The sequence below is a fragment of the Poecilia reticulata genome, linkage group LG11, assembly GCF_000633615.1.
Source record: "Poecilia reticulata strain Guanapo linkage group LG11, Guppy_female_1.0+MT, whole genome shotgun sequence".
NCBI lineage: Eukaryota > Metazoa > Chordata > Actinopteri > Cyprinodontiformes > Poeciliidae > Poecilia > Poecilia reticulata.
Genome location: NC_024341.1, coordinates 12,548,391 through 12,555,814, shown reverse-complemented (window position 1 = coordinate 12,555,814; position 7,424 = coordinate 12,548,391). Strand labels below are relative to the sequence as shown.

Here is a 7,424-nt window from a genome sequence, read left to right as displayed (position 1 = left end):
ACACACACACACACACACACACACACACACACACACACACACACATAAACCCAGGCAGGAAGGCTGAAAATGATGTTCAGAGCGTGACCACATCCCCAGTCGGTGTAGTGTGAAGCGCCTCTAGAAGGAAATCGCTCCAGGACTGAGACGGAAAGTAGTTTTCTTTCCTCTCAGTGACGCGGATGTGCCGTTAACCCTTCCAGTGCCTTTCAAAAAGAAACAAAACCACAAAGTTCAATTTGCTTTGTTTTTATTATGCCATGGACAGAAACAAAGCAGTGCGTACTTTTGAAGTATAGTATAATCATACCTAAATCATACCTAAAACACTGAAAGCCATAGCACAAATCAGAGAAGCAGATCAGATCCATGCTACTCTGGAGGAGCTGCAAAGATTCACATCTCAGGTGGGAGAATTGGTTGACAGGATGATTCTTAGTTGTGTACGCTGTAGATTTGACTTTTATCTAAAAAGAAAAAGAAAAATGGAAACGTGTGAAAGAAGGAGACTTGGTAAGTGGAGACTTTGAATTTATGAGTCTACATGCAAACCTCTGTGGGTGCAATGAAGCTGTCATTGCACATGACCCTGAATCTGTCATCTTGGGGTTGGTGGCAGTATAATCCAGTGGAGTTCTCCACAACAGGCACCTCAAATGTGGTCTGTGTTCATGAAAAACTGTATGGAGCTAAATACAGGGCAACTCTGTTAGATGCTGCAGAAAACTTCAGGCTGAGCTGGAGGTTCATAAACCACAAATGACATTAAACATCCAGCTGCGTCCACAGTTGAGTCATTTACATCAAAGCAAGCTCATGTGCTAGAATGAAATTTAAGTCAACACTTAAATGTAGTTGAGAATCCTTGGGAATTCTCTGAATATATAGACTTCTTCATCCAATCTACCTGAGACTGAGCTATTTTCCAAAGAATCATGGGTAAATCTCTAGCTGTGCAACACTTTAAATAATCAGCTGAGTCTGACTCTACGTTGTCACTTTTGTTTTGCACCTTTTTCAGTTAATCATGTCATTTCAAATGATCGCTTTCATTTTTACATAAAAGACCAGTTTGTCTTTTAACCTATGCCCATAGTTTCCAATGTTGCTCCTCCTCCTGTGTTTTTTGTAGCTTTCATGCCCCTTTCTCTCCCAGTGTGATATTTCACCCACAGATGTTCCATATCCACTTAACCTGACATGCCTCTTTATTTTCCTGGTATTCCACTGTTCTCTCTCTCTCTCTCTCTCTCTCTCTCTCTCTCTCTCTCTCTCTCTCTCTCTCTCTCTGGGTTGTTCTTTGTCACAGGGGGTTTTTTCCTGTTTCAGTTTGCACCTTATTGGTTTTATGAATCCTCCTACCTCTATTTGGGTTCTTTAACAGCCACAATACATGACATTCTGAGACATACGCCAAAAGACTTACGGCTGTAATTGCAGTGCAAGGCAGTTCTAAAAAGTATTGATTTATGGGGGGTGACTCAAATGCACCACTGCACTATTTGGTGTTAGTCTGTCATATACGACATTGACAACAATAAACAGAATTTTGTGGCTTTGTTCTCTACAAAAAATGGCTCAACATCACACTTACCCTGAAATTATGATGAGCAGCATAAGAGGTTGTCAGGTTGCCATGAAAGTTGGAGCACTTTGACTTTTTCAAAACCAGAAAAAACTGGATATCTTTGATGTGTGTATGTTTAAAATGAGTGAAAGGGGATTTTTAAAGTCCCTTGTGGATGATGGAGGCTGTACCCGTGACTCTGCTATTGATACACACACAGGGTCATACCTCGGATAAGGCAGGACTAAGAGGGCTCTTCTTTCACCAGCAGGAAGAGAAGAGGCACCCCCAAAAGTGTCCCGTCAGCATTTGCAAGGAAATGCCAGTCTCACTATTAGCTGCAGCAGCAGCCACAGAGTCAGCTGTCGCCTCTGAAACGCAACACCGCCTCCGATTGTGCTGAGAGAGCTCAGGAGAAGAGGCCCGGCGCTGCTCTGTGAGTGCGCCTAAATGCATGCATTCGTGTGGGTACACTCAGTGTCTTTGTGATGACTTTTCTCACTCAGCCAGTCATGCAGCTATAACAACCTGAGGGTCCCCTTCAGTCGGTTTTCTCCTGCATACTGATGCGAATCACAGTTATTCATCTGTTTGAGGTCATTCCCCTGCAGAGCTATAACTTTCTGTATATTGCCTGGAACACTGGTGGGTTTGTTCAGTAATAAGTGTAATTATGCGGCTTGATATACAAATTAACGACAGCTAACGTTCAGTGTTTTTCTTTTTTTTTTTTTTGCTGTGTGCATATAATCTGATTTTTCTAGAAATCAGCTTATTGAAGTGTTTCTCATTTTTTACTTAGTGTCTGAGAGCACAAGTTCTTCAGATGCAATCTACTCGGGATGTAATTATCATAGAGGAGAGGGACAAGGTCAATGCTTTACTTGATCGGGAATGATTCTTGTCTATGTGCAGCTTGGAAGTAGTCCACACTTTACTGATTATTATCCAACATTCAGATGTTACTTCCAGAGTATTATCCTTCACCTTCTGCCTGTTTTACACAGTAATCAATAGCCGGAGGCCTTTAAGTAGCTTTTTTCCCAAGCAAATGTGCAAGAATAGTATCATTTTATATTCAACATTTGAAGTGATTACCCCCCTGGAGATTAGTTGTGAAGAAGGCTGAGTCACTTCAAGTGTTACTGAAAGCAGAACATCTAAAAACCTGAAAGATTTCTTTTTTGTGTGTGTGTAGTGTGTTTTTTTCTTTGTGAATTTTTTTTTTAAAAACTTCATAAGGTTTTCCAGTTGTCTGACCTTGTTACATATTTCCCTTAAAGTATATTTTCCCATTGGACACCAACTTTGGCTACAAGAAGATGACTGTTTCTGTCTTTCTGAACAAGGTTTGTGTGTGTGTGTGTGTGTGTGTGTGTGTGTGCGTGCGTGTGTGTGTTTGCGTGCGTGTGTGTGTGTGTGTCTGTGTGTGTGTGTCTATGTGTACATCACTCTCTGGTCTGTGCACTGGCTGATGTATCGGTGTACACGAGCTTGAGTTGCTGGTACAGAGTACGTTTTCCATTCAAAATATTGTGAAGGCAAACAAAGGTGTTCTGCAAAGAGTGGTTCCTAGAATAGGATAGTTCCAGAATAAATAACCTAACACAATGGTGAGGCATTCACAGGAGAGCCAAGGCAAGGGACAGAGGGGAGCAATTGTGGCACGCAACTTTGCCTACATCTTTCTAGATCCAGATGTAGAGTTTATTTAGACAGCATGCACTATAATGGAGTAGTTTTAAATTTTTGATGGAGCTAAGGATCACGTGTTGAAATTACTGAGTGACATATTTTCTTCTTAAGGGTTGGTCCAGTTGGCCGAGTTAGAACGGAAGGGGTTTGGTTTGCTTGGAGATGGAGACAGGATGGCCAGGCACAACTTTCTGCCAATAATATTTATCCCCTAGACAACATGTTGGATTTTTTTTTTACAGCTGCAAGTACACAAGCAGCATGTAAACCAGCAAGAGTGGCCCTTCCCTTACCTAGTTGTATTAACATCCACACTGCCTGATTAGGACGCAAGTTGAAACGATTAAAAACTACAATTTTATCCTTGTATTAGAATTCACTGTGAGTGATCAGATCATTCTTGGCTTCTTTACATGTAAAAAAAAAAAAATTCAGTGAGCTGTCAGGCGAACAACAAACAGGACATCAAAATACCTAATGATGATTTGTAATCATTTAGCCTACATTAGCACGCAGACATCAACAAAAAGGAGAGTTAGAGTAGATAACGCAGGACTTAACCGAGATCAACATCTATGCACGTCAGAGTAGAGTAGCAAAAAAATTGTACCCAAGTAAGAGCACTACTTCAACATATTTTTACTCAAGTAGGTATCCAAGAAGTGACTCAAGTAAAACGGTAAACAAGTACTGCGTGACTAATCATAACATCTGACTTAATATTAAAACGTGATACAATCACATAGAAGAAAAATATATATAAAGATGTGTGCAAACGCCATTCTTGTCAAGACTAAAAGTCAATCTTTTTCAATGTAAAACCTATGAAAGTAATACTTACAGTAGTTAATGCAGTTGAGTTGCAGCAGGGTAAAGTAAGTGCAGTCGCAACATATTGTATTTATTGCATCTTCTTGGTCTCCGAATGACACAACAGACTCGGCGGATAGAAAATAACATAAAAACAACAAAACCGGTGCACAAGAAAAAATGCTGGAAATAACGTACGTCGCAATTTTTACACTTTTATTTATAAGAATAATAAAAAAATAAATAAAACCATGAATCATTGTCCTTCCTCTTCTCAATTCTGTACTACTTTGTGTTGGTCTGTCACATAAAGTACAATCCCAATAAAATATACTAAGATTTGTGGCTGCACTGTGGAAATTCTGAAACATTCAAGCGGTGAAAGTACTTTTGAAACACACTGTAAGATCAGGAGAAATCACCACTGCCCATAAAGACTAATGCTGTTATCTGTTGCAGATAACAGTTTGTCTGTTTGCCATTTATCTTCCAGTTCGTATTTGTTTTCTTCTGTCTTTGCTCCACCAAGTTAATCCTGTTATTTTATGAATGAGCATGAATCTCAGACTGAACAGGAGCAAGACAGGGGCACGGGCGTTATGTAAATTTGGAAAATTGAGTTTGCTTCTCTCTCTCTTAGAACTATTTCCCCCCCCATGTATGTAGGAATCATACCGTGCGGGCTGAATTTCCTCATCTGCATGCATGAATTCTGCCTCCGTATCTCACTGCAATCAGAGGAGCCAGGCCATTGTTACCACTGGCACGATGCACCATTGTCAGCTTCCTTTTGTGTGAATCTTTGAATAGGGTGGAATCTTCTATAAGGGGATGCACAGTGCTCACAATTGCTGCAGTTCACTGTCTGATCATTGTCCTTCTCACAGTGCAAAAGCTCTAATTATTTTTAATCATATTCAATCGTTTAATAATTGCTTCTCCCAGTGGTCCAGGGAGTGGATTGAAAGGCATTGCCACAGCAATGGAAGATTTTTTATTTATTTTTTTGTTATTGCAAAAAATTCTGTTTCTGATGATTGTTCTGTAGAGTTTGATTGCAGAAATGTGAGATTTGATGTCCTTTAGATTTGAGATGTTTCCCGAGCCACTTTCATTTTGTCTTACCGTTGCAAACACATCTAACATCAAATTCAAAACCCTCTCAAAAACATCCACATTACTCACAATCTCAGCTCTACATTTTACTTCCAAACTGTGTTCCCTCTCTTGCGTTTTTGAGAAAAGAATGCGGGTTGTACAAACTGCATTTTGCCCTTGGTTCTCTAGTCTCGCCATTTTATTTTATTTTTTTTGGACGCTCTGTCCTTCATCTCCTTTTCATCCGTCCTCTGAGTTCATATCCCTGTGGTTTCAAATCTAGGTTGGAGCCATTTTCATGCACTGAACTAGGCGGGAGGAAAAATAGTCGTGTAATTGCTTCGCCGTACAGCGTCGTGAAATCAGAGGCCTGGTTTTAACCAGTCAGGCTGATGAGAGCGTCTTTGATAGGGCTGCAAGATGGGATAATAAAGCACACCACAGCAGTAATTTTTTGAAGAAATGTCAGGGGGGAAAAAATTGTTTTGGTCTTTTGACATTCCCTTTGCCTATCTGCAAAGGGAATGTCATGCAGTCATGACATTTTTAGACCTTTGTTAATGATACAGAAACTTAAGAGTTCACTAAGCTTTGACCTTTTAATGACTGTTACATTACACACTCCCCTAGAGATAGCGACAGACAATCACAGAGAGTAACAAGAGGCTTTGAGATGTTCTAGATGTTCACCTTCTAGTTATTTAATAGCTACATCAAACTATGTTAATGGACTTAGTTATCTCAGTCCCCTAATCTGATTGAAGTCGTCAGAAGGATATGGTTTCTTTTGTTTCTTGTTAGACAAAGAAAGAGGTTTAACAGATGTTCAACTTTTAATACCTAATGATAATCCTGAGATAAAGCTTGGAAAGAAAAGAAAGTTGAATAAAACCAAAGAATAAATTTGAACTGAACTGGAATTGGCAAGTGCCCACAGTAAATCAGGCATAATGTTTTACTTTCTCTGATCCAAAGAGACTCTTTCTTTCTTTCTTTCTTTCTTTCTTTCTTTCTTTCTTTCTTTCTTTCTTTCTTTCTTTCTTTCTTTCTCTCTCTGTTTTTGCTGGAGAGAAGTCAGTTTTTTTTTGTTTCAGCAGAGGATATGTCTGGGAGAATGATTCTGGTCTGTGTCCCATTGTGGACGTCCAAAGGCTTCTCACTTTGGATTCAGACCCGTTTAAAAACAACAACAACAACAACAACAACAAAAAACCAATCCAAATCACCAAAATAACAATGTGTGATTTTTACAGGTCTCCAGGCTAACATTGTTGACCGCCACCCTTTTAGGTCATATAAACATTCAGATTTGGACGTGAAATAAAAAGTAGCTGTGATTAATCGTAAGTTTTGTCAATGATATTTTAAAGGGACCTGGTGAATTGAAAGTCAGGTCTTAGGTGTTCTGGGGACTGCACCACGAGACCAATGGGTAGTGTATCCAATTGCTTGGTTTGCCCACGTATCAAATTTTTTACATTAGCATTCAGTTTCTTTCCATTGCATACTGCATACCTATCATGACAATTTAATCTTTTTTTCCAATGACATGCACCGATTCCACCGCAGGGCTTCCGAACAGACATATCTCTGTGGGCCTGAGTGGCTGGTAGTTATTAACCTTCTAGTAAAGCAATTTAGGACAGAGGAGTGTTTTTCTCCGGCTGTCAAGCGCAGTGAATATAAGATGTAGCCAGGAATGCGGGAACCCTCTTTGTGAGGTGAAAAAAGGTTATTTTTATTCGCCGAGTGATAAATGTGGTGTCTGTGGAGGTGCAGCGCCCCGTTTGGCCCTCTCTTCGTTGCTTTCATTCACTCTCCATTAGCATTTTCCTTATGTTCTAGCACTCTGTGTTCATTTCCTTCCCTCATTGGATTGTCATTTCTTTCTCTCTGCACCTCCAAAATTTTCTCATCTTCTTCCCACGTCTCTCTAATACAGAATCCATTGTGACCGACTTTATCTGGCGTCCCTTCCAGCTCACCCCCTCAAATTTGTTTCCTTTATGACCCCCTGTTTTCCTCTTCACAGTGGATCTGCTGTCCAGGTCTGAAGGTGACTCGTTGGCTGGGCCAGAGGCTGCAACACAGGACATGGGTCCTGCCTCTTCCTACCACTCGTGTCTTGTGTTGCAGCCAGTGGAGCTGCCTGCTTTGACTGTCCGCTGCCCTGTCTGCCCTGCTGATGATGGACTGAGTCTCTGGAACATAGGAATCCTATCAAGTCACAGATTTTCTGACCAGAATCCTCACT

At 40.4% G+C, this 7,424-nt stretch overlaps 1 long non-coding RNA gene across 1 annotated transcript in view; it reads left to right on the top strand.

Moving 5' to 3' along the window:
* LOC103472294 (uncharacterized) overlaps window positions 1–7,418 on the top strand; it is an 8,570-nt gene extending 1,152 nt beyond the window's left edge. Inside the window, exons 2-3 of the long non-coding RNA XR_534833.2 lie at window positions 1,788–2,003; window positions 7,203–7,418. This is a non-coding gene — a long non-coding RNA (uncharacterized LOC103472294). The remainder of the gene's footprint in view (window positions 1–1,787; window positions 2,004–7,202) is intronic.
* Window positions 7,419–7,424: the final 6 nt, after the last annotated feature.